The sequence below is a fragment of the Gopherus flavomarginatus genome, chromosome 5, assembly GCF_025201925.1.
Source record: "Gopherus flavomarginatus isolate rGopFla2 chromosome 5, rGopFla2.mat.asm, whole genome shotgun sequence".
In the NCBI taxonomy this organism is placed as follows: domain Eukaryota; kingdom Metazoa; phylum Chordata; order Testudines; family Testudinidae; genus Gopherus; species Gopherus flavomarginatus.
The window spans coordinates 117,619,845-117,640,735 of record NC_066621.1 but is presented as its reverse complement, the minus strand read 5'-3'; the positions used below and the strand labels follow the sequence as shown (position 1 = coordinate 117,640,735).

Here is a 20,891-nt window from a genome sequence, read left to right as displayed (position 1 = left end):
GTGAAGACATACCCTAAGAAAGGTGGGGGTAAGAGGGAAGCAAACAGAGCCCAAGGATCAGGGGAAAGAGGGAAGTTCCTGAAATACAAGTGAATGGGCAGGTCACACAGGGAGCTTGTGGCTGAGGAATGGGGGACTGCAACAAGCCCCTGGTATATGTTCAAAGAACTCAGCCTAAAGAAACAACAGTGTGCCACCCTTCAGTTTTATTAATGGTCATTCCCCCTGTTATTTTTTATAAGTGAAAGTGTCTTTCACAGGGGCTGAAGGATACCAGTGTCTACTAAAGAGAATTCTCAAAGAGCTGCCCTGTTTCAAAATGGCTGCCATCTCATTGTTCTCAGTGTGATTGCCCTCAGTTGGTGGCCATTTTGAGAAGAGTGTCTCACTGTCAGTGGGACAGAGTATTGACACTATCTAAAAACTATACAGTTGTGATTAAGGCATTTTAGTGTTTGTGGACACACATTAGTTTAAACTGATTTGTTAAAAACAGATTTTGTTCATTTTTTGCTGCTCATGGTGTCATTCCAAGGCAGAGATAAAGTTCCTGCTGAAGGATAAACATTCAGTTATAAAGAATAGCAAGGGACGAAGTTACCATTAATCATAAAAAGTTAAGATTTAATCCATGTAGAAGATTTCAGTTAGCTTTAGCTACAGAGGAAGTTAGAAGATTGGTTGGATAGCCTCACTGTATATTTCCATGACTGAATTTCATATATTTAACCCTGACTATGGATTTCCAAGGTTTAACAGATTTGGGATCATTACAACATCTCAAATATATATTACCCTAAATGATGGATATGTACTCTCTACCTTACCTCCATTTTAACAGTTTCTGTCTAGGAATATATCTCAAATGTTTGTTGGTTATGACATTCTCAGCTTTGCCATCTTAACCATCCTGGACAGAGTTCATTCTTTCCTCCAACCCCTTGATCATTTCTGTAGCTTGTGTCCAAGTATCACTCTGGTAATGAGATACCTGTTTCTAACAGCAGTATTATCAGGTATGGTGGCCCTAGAACAAGGGCAGGCAAACTTTTTGGCCTGAGGGCCATATCAAGTTTTAGAAATTGTATGGAGGGCCGGTTAGGGGAGGCTGTGCCGCCCCAAACAGGCAGGCATGGCCCAGCCCCCGCCCCCATCCAACCCCCCCCCCCCACCACTTCTCACACCTGACAGCCCCCCGGGACTCCTGCCTCATCCAGCCACCCCTTCTCCTTGACTGCCCCTGGATCGCCAGCCCCTAACTTCCCCCTGCCCCTAACTGCTCCCCACTGCCCCATCCAACACCCCCTCTCCTTCCAGACTGCCTCGCCCCCAGGATCTCTGTCCCATCCAGCCGCCCCTTCTCCCTAACTGCCCCTGGAACCCCTGACCCCATTCAACCCCCCTGTTCCCTGCCCTCTGACCACCCTAACCCCTTACCACCCCCCCAAACTCCCCTGTCCCCTTACCACGCTACCTGGAGCGCTGGTGGCTGGTAGGTGTTGCAGTCCCCCATTCCTCAGCCACAAGCTCCCTGTGTGACCTGCCCATTCACTTGTATTTCAGGAACTTCCCTCTTTCCCCTGATCCTTGGGCTCTGTGTGCTTCCCTCTTACCCCCACCTTTCTTAGGGTATGTCTTCACTAGGAAGACTGCAGCTGCCCCAGGAACTCGCCGCTCCACCGCTCAGAGCATTGCGCCGGTGATGCAGTGAGCTGAGGCTGCGGGAGAGAGGAACAGCAGGGAAGGGGCTGGGGGCTAGCCTCCCGAGGCAGGAGCTCAGGGGCCAGGGAGAATGGTCCCGTGGGCCAGATGTGATCTGCAAGCCATAGATTGCCCACCTCTGCCCTAGAGTCAGAGTATAACTGTTCTTCCTTCTCTGGCTGTGATGCCTCTGTGCATGAAGCCCATTCAAAACATCTCACTGACCATTTCTGTAGCCACATCACTGTCAAAAAAAAAAAAAGACAGCCATCAAACAAACTCATGAGTGTATCCAGAACCTGAGGCATCACATAAGTAGCACAGAGAAATCAGAAAACCAAGACAATTATATGGGGAAAAGAGGTGAGAAATAGGACAGTACTACAAACGGGAATGGGGGTACAAATGTAGTGTGCTGGCAACTAGGCCATCCCACGACTTGTAAATAGAGACAGAAACCAATTTCAGGAAAAAACACTACTCTATTTTTCCTCAGGGGCTTGAAACTGCCACCTGCCACAGAGGAGAGTGATTCAGTTCCTACACTGCCCACAATCAGCAGAGATTACTGCATTCTCAGTACTTCCAAACCCAAGCATTTTATCTCCCATTCTTACAACTTCTCCCTTCCCTAGAGAGCTTCACCATCTACTGGATAGCCGCAGTTCCAGATTCCAAGTACAATTCAGTGATAGAAAACTTACATTCTAGTAGTGTCTTTTACTCAGAGGGATCTCAAAGTGCACTACAACTCTGTACATACAAAACTCTCTCCACGACTGAAATGCAGGCACGTTGAGGTTAGAATGTGGTGGCAGTTGAACAGCACATAGCAGCACTGCACAACAGTAGGTGAAATCAATCTATCCACTTGAAATGAAGGGGATTTAAACAATGCAATTTCTCTGGCTGGAACATGGCCAGGACACAAAAGTCATTGTACCAGCTCTTGTAGAAAGTGACCTGGGGTCACAAATGAAAGATCCAAGGTATAGATAGATTCATAGATACCAAGACCAGAAGGGATCATTGTGATCATCTACTCTGAACCCTGTATAACAGACCATAAAACTTCTCCAAAAATAATTCTTAGAGCATACCTTTTAGAAGTATATTTAGAAAAACAATTTTGATTTAAAAATTGCCAGTGATGGAGAATCAACCATGACATTGGGTAAATTGTTCCAATTGCTAATTGCCATCAATGTTAAACATTTATGCCTTCTTTCCTGTCTGAATTTGTCTAGTTTCAGCTTCCATGTTGTATCTTTCTCTGGTACACTGAAGAACCTATTATCAAATATTTGTTCCTCATGTAGATACTTACAGAGCATAATCAAGTCACTCCTTAACCTTCTCTTTGTTAAGCTAAACAGAATGAGCTACCTGAGTCATGGATTAAGGCATGTTTTCTAATCCTTTAGATCATTCTTGTGGCTCTTCTCTGAATTCTCTGACTTATCAACATTGTTCTTGAATTGTGGATGCCTGAACTGGACACAGTACTCCAGGAGTGGTAGCACCAGTGCCAAATACAGAGGTAAAATTACCTCCACTCTGACCTGAGATTCCCCTATTTGTGCATGTCGGATTGCACTGGCCCTTTTGGCCAAAGCGTTGCACTGGGAGCTCGCATTTAGCTGATTCATCACCACAACACTCAGATCTTTTTCAGAGAGTCACTGCTTCCCAGGATAGAGTCTTTCCCATCTTGTAAATATGGCCTACATTCTTTGTTCCTTGATAGATACATTTCTATTGAGCTATATTAAAATGTATATTGTTTGATCACACCCAGTTTATCAAGAGATCCAGATCGCTCTGTATTCATGACCTGTTGTTGCAGGGTAGTCCCCTGCTCCTGCCCTGAAGAGCTTAAAACAGCCCAGGAGAGGGCTGTGGCTGGGGAAAGAAGCCTGGGCTGATTGGGGAAAGTAGGCTCAGCTGTGGCCATGCCCCAGTAAGGCCCAGCTGGCCCCTATAAGAGGCTGTAGAGGGAGATGGGCCTGGCTGCAGGGAGTTAGAGACAAAATACCTGAGTGGAGCAGGGTTGGGGACAGGCTGAGGAACTGGGGCGCTCCAGCCTGGGAAGCCCCAGGCTGCAGCCTAGCATTGGGGCCTTTTCTAGGTACTGGGGGTTGCAGAGAGCAGCCCAGGGGTAGGCCAAGGCAGCAGGTTGAAACCCTCCTTGCCAGTGATGAGTAGGCTGATACTGCAGTCTGCCCCAGGGCGTGGGGCTACAAAATGACTGGCAATAGCCTTATATTGAGGTGAGGTGAGAATAGTGGGTGGCGGTTCCCTGGGGTGGGGAGACCCTAAGACTAAGGGGTTACTGCCAGGAGCAGCACCCCAGATAAAAGGGCATTGGGTCCAGGGAGGGACACAGGGGCCAGAGGACAGGCAGATCACTGGCCCACAGAGGGCGTTCCAGAGCTGGAACTGAGCTAATTCCCAGAAGTCACCAGCAGAAGATGCTGCAGGGGTGAGTCTGCATGTCTACACCTGTCCTCCGCATTATTTACAATTCTCCCAATTTTGGGGTCATCTGAAAACTTTTAGTGATGGAGTTTGTTTTCTTCCAAGTCACTGAAAAAAAATGTTAAATACTGTAGGGCCAAGAACTGATCCCTGCAGGACCCCATTAGAAACACATCCATCTAATAACTCCCCATTTATAATTACATCAACACCGACCAGCTAGTTTTTAATCCATTTCATCTGTGCCATGTAGATTTTCTCTCTCTCTGGTGTTCTAATCAAAAGGTCTTGCAATACCATACCAAACGTCATACAGAAATTTAAAAGTATATTAGATCAACACTGTTTACTTTTATCAAACTTGTAATCTCATAAAAACATCTCTAGCTAATTTGATAGGACCAATTTTCCATAAACCCATTGATTTGGTATTAATTATATTACCCTCCTTTAATTCTTTATTAAAAGGATCACCATATCTGCTGCTCCATTATCTTGTCCAGGATCAATATCAGACTGACAAGCCTATAATTAGCCAAGTATCAGAGGGGTAGCCGTGTTAGTCTGGATCTGTAAAAGCAGCAAAGAATCCTGTGGCACCTTATAGACTAACAGACGTTTTGGAGCATGAGCTTTCGTGGGTGAATACATCTGACATGCATCTGAGGAAGTGGGTATTCACCCACGAAAGCTCATGCTCCAAAACATCTGTTAGTCTATAAGGTGCCACAGGATTCTTTGCTGCTTTTATAATTAGCCAAGTCATTCTATTAACCCTTTTCAAATATTGGCACAACATTAACTTTCTGTCTGTCTTCTGGAACTTCTCCAAGTCTTATTTAAAATCAGCATTAATGCTCCAGTGAGCTCCTCAACCAACTCTTATAAAACTCTTGGATGCAAGTTATCTGGACGTGCTTATTTAAAAAATGTCTAACTTTAGTAGCGTCTGCTTAACAGCCTCCTACGGGACTAGTGGAATAGAAAGAGTGTTATGACCTTATGACATGACAATATCTATTTTTCACCCAAATTTACAACAGAAATTTCTAGGGCATTCATCAACAGTCTCTAGAAGCAAGAAAGGTGACAAAGCAAAGAGACAATAACTCCAATAGCACAGCACTCCTTTGTACCACACTGTTGCAGTGAGTTTAGTATTGACTTGGGAGGAAAAAGCATCCCCCAAAAATCACCAACACTATTTCATGCAGAACCATGAGTTTTCAAGAGAGGTCACTCATCCAAAAGGAATCTAGGGTCAACTGTACTTGTGAAATGTGACAGAATCACAGCCTAAAGTAGCATGGCGGTAAAATCCCCTTCCCATACTTAGTGCTACCCACTGCTTGTATCAGAGACAGAGAAACACGAAGTCATATTGTTCCCAATAACTTACTTCCATTTCCAGGGCTTGTCGCTGTGCAACACTAACCCCTAGTCCTGCAGATATCAGTCCAAAACCCCATCCTTCCAAGGAATCCTATCCCTCCCCTTAGCATATTTTTTTTAACAGGACCGTAAGTGAGTGAAGTTACTGGAACCCATTATTCAAATATACAAGAGATTAGTTTCAACTAGCCTACCCCCGCCCCCAATAGAACTAGTACATCCCACCCTAAAATACAGTTAAGGGATGGGAAAGGTCCAGCTGAGGCAGACTATGCACATTGCTGCTAGTAGTCAGACTGCACCTAACACCAAAGCTTATGAAACATACATGGCAGCCGCCAAGCTTGAGGTGCTCCCTGACAGCTTCCCCCTCTCCCATACCAGCTTCCCTTTTCTCAGCATGAGAATAGCTAGGGACTACATACATTCCAACTCTGAATCCAAACACTGTAAGTGAAGGGTGATGCTCAGACATGCCACAGCCTTGTCATGCCTGCTTGCAATCTCAGCCTGAGCAGAGATGTTGCCGCTCCCCATTTAGGTCACTAGAATCCCACCACAGAGCCCAACTTTAGCCTTATCTAACCAGGCCACATGTCTGCCTCCCCTTTGGATGCATCCTCTGTTGGATCCTAGTGGGAAAGCAGCAGCAGCAAGCAGTAAGTGTGGTGATGTGGCAAGCCAACCTGCCTGCTGCCAGGTATAGAAAGTGAGGGGCTTGTTAATTTCCCCAGTCAGACCCCAGAGAGATCCTCTAATCTCCAGCCAGCCCAGAGACCTGTAAATCTTCAAACCCACAGTTCACAACAGATGCCCCAACCAGACCTTGCTCTCCCATCTAAGAAACCCTACCAGACACCAAATCTCTGCTCTTGAAAAATACTTCATCTACCAGCACCCAAACAGACCTCATTTCTTCCACAACCCCAGGATCCACCACCTATCCCAGACATCACAGCACACATCACTCCCTAGTCACTCCCAGAAGAGCACTCAGCCATCTTAGCACTTGTAGCTCAAGCACCCCCAGAATCCACCTGCATTTTCCACCTCCCTACACCAGCACTCCCAGACATCCACCTATCTCCCTACCTGCCTTAGCCTCCTAGCTTTCAGGTTTTGTTCAGCTCCAGGTCTTATGCCCCCACTGCTTAGGGAAGGGTATATTAACCATAAGGTGAAGTTTACAGTCCTATGTAAACTTGACAACTATGGGGTAATTAATCAGGACACTAAAGGAGTCTGGGAGAGATGGAGGACAGGACAAAAGGCCTGTTAACAGACATGGGGGAAGCAGTATCGTTAACTCCGCTCTTACTGCATGGGTGCTATAGAAAAGCACAAGAGACAAGTGAACAGTGGTCTTTCCCTGACTGTACACAAAAGCCATCTAAAACAGGGGTTCTCAACCTTTTTATTTCTGAGCCCCTACCCTCCATTATGCTACAAAAACTCCACAGCTGTGCCACAACTGTTTTTCTGCACATAAAAGCCAGGGCCAGCATTAGAGGATAGCAAGCAGGGCAACTGCCCGGTGCCCTACACCATAGCTTTCCAGGGCCCCCTAAGTTGTTCAGGATTCAGCTTCAGCCCCAGGTCAGGGTGGCAAGGCTTGGAGCCCCAGGCTTCAGCACCCTGTGGTGGGGTTTTGGCTTTCTGTCCTGCGCCCCAGCAAGTCTAATGCTGGCCCTGCTTGGAGCACCCCGTGAAACCTGCTCGCAGTCCCCTAGGAGGCCCTGAACTGCTGGTTGAGAACCATTGATCTAAACCAACTCTCTGAATCTAAGAATCCCTACTTCTAATTATGGAATCTCCCTCTTTACCCTTCACAGCTGCTCTTGGCTCCACTGGACTGTCAAGGGCTCCCTGCTTAGGGCACTAAGACTAAACGGAAAGCCACTTGCACCTTCCCTAGTCTTTGCTCTTTCAAGACTTGCTGTTTAAGGCAAATGTCTCAACCAGGGTTGCCACCTTCCTAATCGCACAAAACTGAACATCCTTGCCCCGGCACTTCCCTCACTCATTCAATTCCCCACTCCCTCTATTGCTTGCTCTCCCTAACCCTCACTCTCTTTCACCAAGCTGGGGCAGGGGGTTGGGTGGAGGAGAGGATCAGGGCTCTAGATGGGGCTGAGGGGTTTGGGGATTGGGAGAGGGCTCAGGGCTGGGGTGTGGGAGGGGTTGTGGAGTGCAGGAGGGGTTGTGGAGTGCAGGCCCAGCTGGGCTGCACTTACCTCAGGCCCAGTCAGCAGCACAGCGAGGCTAAGGCAGCCTCCCTGGCTTCGCATTGCTCCTGGAAGTGGTCGGCGTGTCCAACTCCTAGGTGCAGGAGCCAGAGGGCTCTGCACAGTGCCTGTCCCCCACAGGCACCAGCCCTGAAGCTCCCATTGGCCATGGTTCCTGGCCAATGGGAGCTGCGGAGCTGGCGCTCGGTTGAAAACTGCATGCCTAGGAACCCTTGTCTCAATCAGTTCCTATGAGCTGCTGCTGAACTATGACTGACAGACAGACAGACATCAACATGATGCCCCGAGAAAGCTGCTCCATGGGCTAGAACTGGTGGAAAGGGGTTACAAATATTTCCACCCTTACACAGTACAAGGGCTGCAGCCCCAAAGTGCAGCTAGGAATCTTTCCCCTACAGAATGGGAGCACAACACTGGTCCTGGGTCTTGCCTCTGTTCCAGCTCCTGCTCCTAATCACACACCACAGATCCCCTGCCTGTGATATCAATTATCTCCACAGCAGAACAAGTAGTGGAGCAGTACACCAGGTAGGTGCAGCAGTAGAAGTTGAGCTGTTAACCCCATTAGCACATTGGTGCTGGTGACAGTGTATGGTGGAGCTCCTATGCCCAAAGCCAGTTGAATCTATTCAAATGTCTTCGCGCTAAAGAGCGATAGGAAAAGCCACAGTGCAAGAAATGCAAAAACTGGGGCAGAACTTCGAGAGACCAACAGGTGCAGGAAATAGGGTCTCTTGTGAAAAGATGCAGGAACAAGCTAACATATGGGTTTCAAACTCTCATCCTACCATTAAGACTATTTTTCACCTTTGCTGGGTTGTGGGTATAATGAACATCTGCAGTGAAGAGAAGGTAACTTAAGACTAGTCCAGCTCCTTTTCTGACAATTCAACACAAGGAGTCTGCTGGAAAGGGAATAGGGTAATGCAATCTTAATCAGTTTCCTTCTGCAGCCCCTTCCATGCATAATACATCTGCTGCTGCCCAAAAAGGTGGGGATAGGAAGGAGAGAAAGATGCAAGAAGAAAAAAAAAACCACAGTGAAGTAAGCAAAAGGAGAGAAAACAAAGAGCAGAGTCCAATGGGTAGAGCAAGACAGTCTGATAGCTCCTTTCCTTTAAGGTTCTCCAAGTGCCAAAGGCAGAAGGAGACAAGAGAAGGTCATACAGTTAGACTTAGTGGGACCCCTCAGTCTCCTTACCGCATAACGGTGAAATGCTAAAGGAACAATCACTATAGCATATGCAGTTACTGTGTAAGAGCCATTTTCTGCTCTCATTCTTTGACAAAATTTCTCCGGACCTTCAGAAGAGCTGCTACTGTTGTCTGTGGGAGTATGCAGCTCTAACTGTGGAATCCAGCCCATGGATACCTAATAAGAACCAAACTCTATCACAATGCCTCTCTAATTCCCATGGGAGTTGTATGGGTGTAGCCAAGGGCATCATCTGGCCCTGATTCAAGAACATTATTTGGCTTCCCTACCCTATCACCACAGAGATAGTATGGAACTAGACCTCATCTCTTTATTTACATGATGGGGAAACTCAGGTACAATTGGGGAAGTGAGCTGCCCAAGGCCTGGTCTACACTATGATTTTAGGTCAAATTTAGCAGCGTTACCTCGATTTAAGCCTCGACCCGTCTACACGACAAAGCCTTTTTTCGACTTAAAGGGCTCTTTAAATTGATTTCTTTACTCCACCTCCAATGAGGGGATTAGCCCTAAAATCGGCCTTGCCAGGTTGAATTTGGGGTAGTGTGGATGCAATTAGACAGTATTGGCCTGTGGGAGCTATCCCAGAGTGCTCCATTGTGACTGCTCTGGACAGCGTCTCAACTCAGATGCACTGGCCAGGTAGACAGGAAAAGGCCGGCAAACTTTTGAATCTTATTTCCTGTTTGGCTAGCGAAACAAAATGACAAAATATTAGAAAAAGTCTCAAAGGCAGGGCCACCCAGAGGATTCAGGGGGCCTGGGGCAAAGTAATTTTGGATGCCCCTTCCATAAAAAAAGTTGCAGTGCTATAGAATACTATATTCTCGTGGGGGCCCACTGGTCCCCCTGGGCAGCCCTGCTCAAAGGGCATGAAAGACAGAGGCCATAACAGGGATGCAAAGCAGTGCCGTGTGAAAATTAAGGAGCTAAGGCAAGCCTACCAAAAAAACAGAGAGGAAAACAGCAACTCCGGATCAGAGCCCTGAACATGCTGCTTCTATGATGAGCTGCATGCCACGCTAGGGGGTGCAGCCACCACTACCCTAACACTGTGCTTTGACTCAGTCAATGGAGAATCATGCAACACGGAAGCGGGTTTTGAGGATGAAGATAGGTCACAGCAAGGAAGTGGAGAAACCGGTTTCCCCAACACCCTGGACCTGGAGCCAGTAACCCCTGAACCCACTCAAGGTGTGCTCCCGGACCCTGAAGGCGAAGAAGGGGCCTCTGGTGAGTGTACCTCTGTAAATATTACACATGGTTTAAAAGCAAGCGTGTTTAATAATTTGCCCTGGCATTTGTGGCCAGTACAGCTACTGGAAAAGTCTATTAGTGTATGGAGATGGAGCGGAAATCCTCCAGGGACATCCCCATAAAGCTCTTCTGGATGTACTCCCAAAGCCTTGGGAGGACACTTTACCACGCCAGGCCAGTTGCATGTAGTCAGGAATCATTACATAACAAAGCATGGCAGCATATGATCCCAGTGTTTGCTGGCATTCAAACATCTTCCGTTCTTTATCTTGCTGTGTTATCCTCAGGAAAGTGATATCATTCATGGTCACCTGGCTGAAATAGGGTGCTTTTATTAAGGGGATATTCAGAGGTGCCCGTTCCTGTGGCTGAACAGAACTGTTCCCCGCTGTTAGCCACGCAGTGGGGGAAGGGATGACGTGTGAGTGATCTCTCACACCAAACCGGCAGGCCCACACTACAAGAGGCAAAATGTGACCTTGTAACGAAAGCACATGTGTTGTGTAATGTCAACAGCAAGGTTTAATGTGAAAGTGCACCCATTGTTCTCTAAAATGTCTAACTACCACTCTCCCTTTTCTTCCACCAGCTGCAAATGTTTCTCCTTTACAGAGGCTAGCGAAGATTAGAAGGCAAAAAAAAAAAAAAAAAAAAAAAAAAAAAAAAAAAAAAAAAAAAAAGCAGCACACTTGGGATGAAATGTTCTCTGAGCTCCTGTTGTCCTCCCACACTGACAGAGCACAGCAGAATACATAGAGGCAGACAATATCAGAGTGCAGGAAAGCACAATATGAAGGCAAGGAGAGGTGGCGGGCTGAAGATGATGGTGAGGTCAGCTTGCTGACAGAAGGCAAGAGTTGATGCTGAGGCTGCTGGAAGATCAAACTCTCATGCTCCAGCGTATCACTGAGCTGCAGGAGCACAGACCACTGCTACAGTCCCTATGTAACCAACAGCCCTCCTCCCCAAGTTCCATAACCTCCTCACCCAGATGTCCAAGAACGTGGTGGGGGGTCTCTGGCCACCCAGCCACTCCACCCCAGAGGATTGGCCATGCAACAGAAGGCTGGCCTTCAATAAGTTTTAAAGTGCAGTGTGGCCTTGTCCTTCCCTCCTGGGCTACCGTGGCAGATATCCCCCTATTTGTGTGATGAATTAATAAAGATTGCATGAATGTGAAGCAACAATGACTTCAGTACCTCTGAAAGTGGTGACCAATGGGGGAGGGGAGGGTGGTTAGCCTACAGGGAAGTAGAGTGAACCAAGGGGTGAGGGGGGGGGAGGGTTTCATCAAGGAGAAACAAACAGAACTTTCACACTGTTGCCTGGCCAGTCATGAAACTGGTTTTCAAAGCTTCTCTAATACGCACTGCACGCTCCTGTACTCTAACTGCCCTGGTGTCTGGCTGTGCATAATCAGCAGCCAGGTGATTTGCCTCAACCTCCCATCCTGCCATAAATGTGTCTCACTTACTCTCACAGATACTGTGGAGCGCACAGCAAGCAGTAATAACTATGGGAATATTGGTTTGGCTGAGGTCTGAGTCAGTAAACTGCACCAGCATGCTTTTAAATGTCCAAATGCACATTTTACCACCATTCTGCACTTGCTCAGCCTATAGTTGAACGGTTCCTGACTACTGTGCAGGCTGCTTGTGTATGGCTTCCTATGCCATGGCATTAAGGGGTTGGCTGGGTCCCCAAGAATAACTATAAGCATTTCAACATCCCCAGTGATTATTTTCTAGTCGGGAAGAAAGTCCCTTCCTGCAGTTTTTGAAACAGACCAGAGTTCCTGAAGATGTAAGCATCATGTACCTTTCCCAACCATCCCACAATGATGCTGGTGAAACGTCCCTTGTGATCCACCAGTGTTTGCAGCAGCATTGAAAAGTACCCCTTGTGGTTTATGTACTCACTGGCTTGGTGCTGCAGTGCCGAGACAGACAGAACCCATATCCCTATCGCCCCACCACCGTTAAGGAATCCCATTTCAGCAAAGCAATCCACTATGACCTGCACATTTCCCAGAAGCATTACCCTTGACAGCAGCAGCTCTTTGGATTGCGTTGGCTACTTGGATCACAGCAGCCCCCACAGTAGTTTTGCCCACTCCAAATTGATGCCTGACTGACCAGTAGCTGTCTGGCGTTACAAGCTTCCACAGGGCTATTGCCACTCACTTCTCAGCTATGAGGGCTTTCATCTTGGTATTCTGGCGCTTCAGGGCAAGGAAAAGCAAGTCAAAAGTTCCATGAAAGTACCTTTATGCATGCGAAAGTTTTGCAGCCACTAGGAATCATGCAGACCTGCATCACTATATGGACCCACCAGTCTGTGCTTGTTTCCCAGGCCCAGAATCGGCTTTCCACAGCATGAACCTGCACCATTAACACCATGATGTGCACATTGCCGGGGCCTGTACTTTGTGAGAAGTTTGTGTCCATGTCTATGCCTCACTCTCAGCAACACGCTGCCATCGCCTGCTCACCTGGTTTTTGCTTTGGCAGGTTCAGCTTCTGCATATACTCCAGGATAATGTGTGCAGTGTTTACAGTGCTCAAAATTGCTGTGGTGATGTGAGCGGGCTCCATGATCCCAGTGCTATAGCATTGGGCTGAAAAAAGGCGCAAAACAATTGTCTGCTCTGACGGAGGGAGGGGCGACTGACAACATGGCTTACAGGGAATTAAAATCCACAAAGGGGGTGGCTTTGCATCAAGGAGAAACACAAACAACTGTCTCACAGAATGGCCCCCTCAGGGACTGAACTCAAAAGCCTGGGTTTAGCAGGCCATTGATTTCACAGAGAGAGGGAGGAAGCAAGCAAGCAAATGAATACAAAACAAATTGGGTCTATTTCTTGTTTTGATCTACTCTATCTTTTAGATCTTTAGCTGGCAGCAGACGGTGCAGTTTGACTGCTAGCCATCATCTCCTGGCTGCTTGCGAGAAAACGGTGCAGTAGGACTGTAGCCATCGTCATCTCCTGGGTGCTCGGCAGAAGATGGGAATGACCTGGCTGAGTCACTCCCATGTCTGCCCAGGTGCCCCTGACTGACCTCACTGAGGTCGGCTAAAAGAGCACCCAGAAGTATGACGATGAGGGCTACCAGTCATAACGCACCGTCTGCTGCCAAAAGGCAATGAGCTGCTGCTGTGTAGCAATGCAGTCCCATGTCTGCCAGCACGCAGGAGACTTACAGTGATGGTCAGCTGTGCGGGCTCCATGCTTGTTGTGGTATGGCGGCTGCACAGATAACTCAGGAAAAAAGGCACGAAACTATTGTTTGCTGTTGCTTTCACCAGAAGGGGGCGGGGGGGCTGACAACATGTACCCAGAATCACCCATGACACTGTTTTTGCCCTGTCAGGCATTGGGACCTCAACCCAGAATTCCAATGGGCGGCGGAGACTGCAGGAACTGTGGGATAGCTACCTGTAACGTTGCACTGTGGAAGTTGATGCTAGCCTCAGTACTGTGGACACATTCCGCCAACTTAATGCACATAGAGGATTTTTTTGTGGGGACACAATTGACTGTATAAAAACAATTTCTGAAAAAACTTGTATAAATTCAACCTAATTTGATAGTGTAGACATACCTCAAGAGACACAGCAAATGGCTAAACAGGCAGTTGAATTCAAGCCACCTGACTCAGCATACTATGCTTTACCACAAGACTATTCTTCCTTTCTAAGCTCAAAACCCCAGTCTAATGTAAAAGAAGTGATGAGCCAGCGGTTATAATCCATACTTGACCCCTAAGTGGATGTGCTTGTCCACAGCCACTGTGCTGGATGGAGGTGCCTGTGAAAGGATCATGAGAATGAACCCCAGCCCTCCAGTGCAGGAATTCGTTATGCTCCCCAAATAGCCAGGGCCCGCAAGGCAGGGGTTACTAGGAGTGGGGGGGACTGGGCTGCTGCAGCAAGCTCTGGCCACAGCACATCCTGTGAGGTAATGTGAATTCCTTGGCTCACAGGGAGCACCTGAATTCTTTGGAAACCACAGGAATCCAGCCGAGAAAAAGGTAAATATCCCAGCAGAGCCAGTGCTAATTAGCAAGCAGGGCTACTGAAGGAGGGGGCACTGCAGACTCTGGAGTTCAGTGAGCTCAGATGGCAGGAAGGCAGCCCACTGTCGGACATTATGAGGCTCAGCTGCCAGCTCAGGCATTACTGGAACTCTCGTGTCATTCTTAAGTACACATTCACCTCCCCCTCAGCTACTGCTCCTTCGGCCCTTCACAAGCACATTTGGTTTTCAGCTCAATTTGTTGCTTTACAAAAAAAATTCTGTTTCAGTGAAATTCAGACTACAAAGTTCCTGCTGGGCTGGAACCCTTCCAGTGATTCAGGACCAGAAATGGAGCTGACTAAAAAACAGAAAATTCAGGTAGTAAAGACCAAGTTTAAAACAAAAAACTGAAGACATTTTTCTAGAACACCAAAAAACAACCATTGTGCATCAACACCCCCTGATGGTCACAACAGCAAGGTACACATTTCCCAAAGCCACCATGCAGGATGGGGCACACACAAAGGGGAAGTCCCTGAAAAAGATTCAGGCTCATTTCCATTTCATAATACGCTAAACAGAAGGAAAAACTGGGAGGGACAGAATGAAACTTCTCTACTTTGCAGGCTATGGGCAGTAGAAACCATTCAAACCTTAACTGTTACCCCCCTCCTCCCTTTGCATTCCAAGCATAAGGCTCTCTGATTGAAGGGGGATCAGAAACAGAAAAACACACAAAATTAAGACAACCAGCCAATTTTACAGCAGGTCAAAGGAGACGTCTACCTGCTAGTACCATGAGATACAAGGAGGCATTCAAGATCAATCAGTTTGATGCCTCTTTGAATACCCCCCATGGGTTATCTTTCTGGTTTTATCTAGACTAAGATTGAAAGGTGTGTATTTGAACAAGTCAGCTAACATAATTCAGAAGTCTGTAGCAGGCCTAGGCTCCCCCTAAGCTTTAGCTATCCAAGATTGGAAGTTTTTCTAGAAGACATGCTTTAACTCAGAGGTGGGCAAAGTATAGCCTGCAGGCCACATCCGGCCCACAGGACCGTCCTGCCTGGCCCCTGAGCTCCCAGCCAGGGAGGCTTGCCCCTGGCCCTTCCTCTACTGTTCCCCCTCCCCTGCAGCCTCACTTAACTGCACCACCCGGACAGCTCAGTACTGGTGCACCCCTCATGGGGGGGCGGCAGGGGAGAGCAGGGAGTGAGGTTCACCTGCAGCCTCAGGGGAGCAGGTGGGCAGTGCGGATGGCAGGAGTGCTGCAAACACGGGCGGGCGGAGTATTCAGGAGGAGCACCAGCTGTCCACACAGCCAGCCAGAGAAAAGCAGCGCCTTAAAGGGGAAGCCACCGCTTCTCTCCGGCTGCACAGCTGCCCCTGCTCCTCCTGTGTCCTCCACCCATGTTCACAAGGTCACATTCCGAAAGGGGCTGGAGGGGGACCCTGGGGGGTGGTCAGGGGACAAGGAGCAGGGGGAGTTGGATAGGTCAGGAAGTGGGAGGGGGCAGAGGGTAGGCTGTCTGAGGAGGCACACCCTTCACTACCTGGCCCTCCATACCATTTTGCAACCCCAGTGTGGTCCTCGGGCCAAAAAAGTTTACTCACTCCTGCTCTAACTCATCCAGAAGTCATGAGCTTGATGCAGAAGGCACTTGATGAAATTCTATGCCAGTGTTATGTAGAAGATTAGACTAGATCATAATGATCTCTTCTGGTCTTGCATCTTAATCCTGATCAGTTTAGCACATTACAAGCAATGTGCTTTGCCTACATTAGGTTTTTAAAAAGTATTAGCTAATATGTTCTAATGATACACCTTTAAATCAAATCTGGACAAGACCCTAAGGGACAGCATGGCATACCTCTGTCTCACACAGAGAAGCCTTGTTCTTGTTTCAGGCACTGAGAGAACTGAAAGATCATCACCAATTCAAAACGAATGGACACAGGACTGAGAGTGGACTACTGGATTAGGAACATTGACAGTTGGCAGCTGGGCAAGACCAGAATAGCAGGGGGTACTACAGGGCAAGATAAGATGCAGTGACAGAGCTCTTTGATGCTGTTACCCTTGTTGCTGCTCTGAAAGCTGGACTCTCAGCTTCGATAGCCTACTGTTACTTCCAGTTACAGAAACTTCCTCTGAGGAAAGAGCAAGCCACAATAGAGCCTGCTCTTGTGTCAGGCACCTCAGCTCAGGGCATCCTGAATTCTGCCCAACACTCACTTCTCAAAGCAAGAAAACAGGACTTCAACAGTGCAAATGGAACAGCTGCATTCAGAACTTCTGAGAAGGTTCAAAAGCCTGAATAACCCAGAAGACTTCTTCATTCGATCTCTGCTTCCTCACTCCTACCTGAGGGAGCTTTCCTATGCTCCACCTCCTGTCATTCTGCATAGATGGGAAACACACAGCAATGCAGCATCAGAGCCTAAACCTATTTCCTCTGTTCCAGAGCCTCACTTCCAAACATAGATCACCTCATGTCAAGTCAGGCTCTACCTTGGAAGCCAGACACAGGGAGGTTTCAGCTCAGGCAAACAGGCATCAGCTGTTGCATGCTATTTAGTCCCTCACATCAAGAAAAATCATCATGTCCTATGGGGCCTCCACATGTTCTATTATCAGTAGCTCTTCTCTGCCAAGAGGCATCAGCTCTACCCCCACTGGGGCTCCCTGAGGCATGGCATGAGCTGCACACTACCTTTCAGTGGGATGCAGCAGAAGCTGGCAAGGAGCAAATACAGGTAAATTAAAAAAAGTCACGTTTTGGAGACTAGCCAGGTTTTGAGAATACAAGTGCAGAATACAGGTGCAATGTAATGTCATTGCTCTGATCAGCAAGAGAGGTCCCTAAACCTGGCCTCCACATGCACAAAGCCCTCACCCCCACTACATCTATGCCATGTCCATCTGTGCCACACTATGCTTTCACCACATATCCCCTAGACCTCCCAGGAGCCCTGCCACACCCTGTTTCCACTCCTAAACACTGCAGCTTCTACAATGGGGAAGGAAACCCAGCCTCCATTCAGTCACAAGTGTTGAACTCTTCTCCTTCACAGTCTGAGGTTGACCCAGCCTTAGCCAAAGCACCAATAGTCCATAAGCCCTTAAAGGGGTCTCTCTAGGCATTTATATCACACCAGAGAGACAAACAAGAACCTGGAGCTCCAGGATCTTGTGTCCAGGCACACAAATCCAGGGCAAGGGGAAAAACATCATAAGACACTGAAAACAAAGGTTGCTAGTGCCACCTGGAGGTCACACAGAAGGAAACATCTAATCCAGGGGTCGGCAACCTTTCAAAAGTGGTGTGCCGAGTCTTCATTTATTCACTCTAATTTAAGGGGCAGGGGGGGAGGCAGGGATAGCTCAGTGGTTTGAGCATTGGCGTGCTAAACCCAGGGTCGTGAGCTCAATCCTTGAGGGGGCCACTTAAGGATCTGGGGCAAAAAATCAGCACTCAGTCCTGCTAGTGAAGGCAGGGGGCTGGACTTTATCTTTCAGGGTCCCTTCCAGTTCTATGAGATAATATGGAGATATACCTAATTATTATTATTAAGGTTTCACATGCCAGTAATACATTTTAATGTTTTTAGAAGGTCTTTCTATAAGTCTATAATATTTCAACTATTGTTTTAAGTAACGTAAATAAGCTTTTTTAATGTTTAAGAAGCTTCATTTAAAATTAAAATGCAGAGCCCCCTAGACCAGTGGCCAGGACCCAGGCAGTGAGTGCCACTGAAAATCAGCTCACATGCCCTAGGTTGCCTACCCTTGATCTAATCTCTCACATTCCTGAACCCTTAACCCCCATTATATGACTTACACTGTTTCTGCTCCATCCAATTGCTAGATATACCTGGGGGATTGCCATCACCTGCTCCACCTACTCACCAGCCCTGCAAATTTGTGGGGGGAGGAGGCAGCTGAAGATTCATTGAGGAAGTTGATAGGAGTAGGCTTATTTCCATCATTTAAAAGTACTCCACATAAGCCCCACTGTGAGCTATCAACTGTGGGGCAGCAGCACAGCTATGGGTCACTAACAGGGTCAGGCTAATTCCCTGACCTCAGGTGACACTCCCCAGGATGTGCTTCTGATTTTACCTTTGGCACCAATTCTATAATAATGCATCAGGTATCCTGTAGCTGATGGAACTATGTCTACAAGAGACCTGGCCTTTGAGAGTAGCATGCAGACCCTCCACAACACCTCACACCAGACAGACTGGCCTCCACTTACATTAGCCTCTTCTAAAAAAGAATACAAGGTGTGGATGTGGGGGCAGATAAAGTACAGTAGCTACTGTAGGGTAAGCAAGTTTAAGATGTGCTGTCTGCACACAGATTCCACTCCTGGTGCCTGTGCACTACCTGTGCTCAAGTCAGATTTTTTGGCCAGTGATGTCCACCTGGTGGTTATGCCTGTGCCCTTGCAACCTCCCCATCTGAGGGCACAAATGGCTGAATGGACCCAACTGCCTCAATTCTTCACCAATACAAAAAGGCACAGGGATAGAACTCCCCATTAGCAGATGAGGGTGAGTTGAGAAATCTGTATGGACAATGCATCTCGAAGAGCCAGCCACAGTTGCTGTGGGATAAGTAGCCATTCTTTGAGCAATTGCTAACAGATTCCACTCATGGTGACTAACAAGCAACTGTCTATTTGCTTAGAGGCAGGTAGGAGTCCTGTTTGAATAGTGACTGCAGGACAATCCTACCAAAACGGGCATTCAGTCTGAGACCCATAATAGGTGAGGTATGGGAATATTGCTCAAACAAGCAATTTAAGCTGACTGAGCCCTAGTGGAAAGAGCTCTGATATGGCCTGGCTAACTCACAGCAAGTTCTAACACTGCGAGACCCACTTGGATAACCTCAGAGTAGATAAAGGTCACCCTTTGATTTTGTCAGCAAATGCAACAAGTAGCGTGTGTTGCCAAATGTCTTAGTTCTATCCAAACAGAAAGACAATGCCCTCACTACATCCAGTGAGTGAAGCTTTGCTTTACTCAGGGTTAGAGTAAAGCTTAAGGAAGAATAAAGAGGTGAATGAACTGATTTACACAACTCAGACAACACTGGGCAGAAAGAGTAAGGTCTAAGAAGAATCCTGCCTTGCAAAATACTGACATACAAGCCTCAATCTCCCCATCCCTCCTAGCTGAGGTAAAGTCAATTAAAACCATTTTCCTAGCAGCCATCTGTTAAAAGCTTGCTAAAAACTCAGAGGCAACACACATCAACCCTGCCAGTGACATATTAAGGCCCCATGGAGGACAGGGCTCTCAAACTGTGGGAAAAACATGCATGAGAATCTTCAGTAATGGTCACTGGAGACTGGGGAAACAGTGTGGCCACAGATAGGAGAGCAATTTGCAGATACTGCTGTCAGAGGGACTCGTATGGAGCTGATGGAAAGTCCAGACAGCAATTCTGGACCAACTGCTAGCCCTGAAGCAAAGACTAGTGCCATCAGGGAGAAAGATGGTGTTGAGAAGCTCATATAGAAAAATATACAGCTAATGAAAGAGGTTATGTCTAGTCAAAGATTTCCTGCTCTCAGCAGAACATTCTGAACCTGAGCAGAGCAGCTTCTCTCAGCAGGATTCCTTTATCCACTATCAAGGTAGTCAGGCGTACGGATACTGGATATGGGTGCAGAATCCAGCCATTGCTCTGGAAACTACAGATGGTAAATAGGTTCTGCAGTTGTGTTGACAGATTCACCAGATCTGAGTACGAGAATTGTTTTGGCCATGCTGGAGTTATGATGCAAGCAGCATTCTGCCTCAGTTTCTTCAAGATCCTTAGTATCATTGGAACTGGTGGAAAGGCACACAGTAGCCTGCTGTCCACAAGATGAGGAAGGCATCTGTGGACTCTCTCCCTCCTGTCCAACACAATTTGACACTTATTTGCAACAAGCCACAATAGGTATACTTCTAGGACACCCTCATTTGCAAAAGATGTGATGCAGAACTGAGACTCTGAAAGACCAATTGTGTTTTTTTGGAAAGGACCCTGCTGAGCTGGTCTACCAGAGTGTTCTGAAGACCCAGATGGTGCAGAACTACCAATGAAATCTGACACAGAATGCATCACTCCCCACAGTAATATGGCTTCTTGAAAGAGTAGGGGATAATCTTGCTATCCCCTTACCAACCTAATACAAGGCAGTGGTTCTCAAGCAGGGGTATGTGTACCCCAGGGGGTACACAGGGGTCTTCTGAGAGTACATCAATTCATCTAGATATTTGCCTCATTTTACAAAATGCTACATAGAAAGCATTAGGGAAGTCAGTACAAACTAAAATTGTATACGAGACAATGACTTGTTTATACTGCTCTATACAGTATACACAGATGTAAGTACAATATTTATATTCCAATTGATTTTATAATTACATGGTAAAAATGAGAGTAAGCAGTTTCAGTAACAGTGTGCTATGACACTTCTGTATTTTTATGTCGGATTTTGTAAGCAAGTAGTTTAAGTGAGGTGAAATGTAGGGGTATGCAAGACAAATGAGACTCCTGAAAGGGGTACAGTAGTCTCAA

The 20,891-nt window shown here is 47.2% G+C and overlaps 1 protein-coding gene across 8 annotated transcripts in view; it reads right to left on the bottom strand.

Annotated features, from left to right (window-relative positions):
• Positions 1 to 20,891, bottom strand: part of TTLL5 (tubulin tyrosine ligase like 5) — a 234,727-nt gene that overhangs the window by 190,064 nt on the left and 23,772 nt on the right. The gene's annotated exons all lie outside the window — the stretch shown is intronic.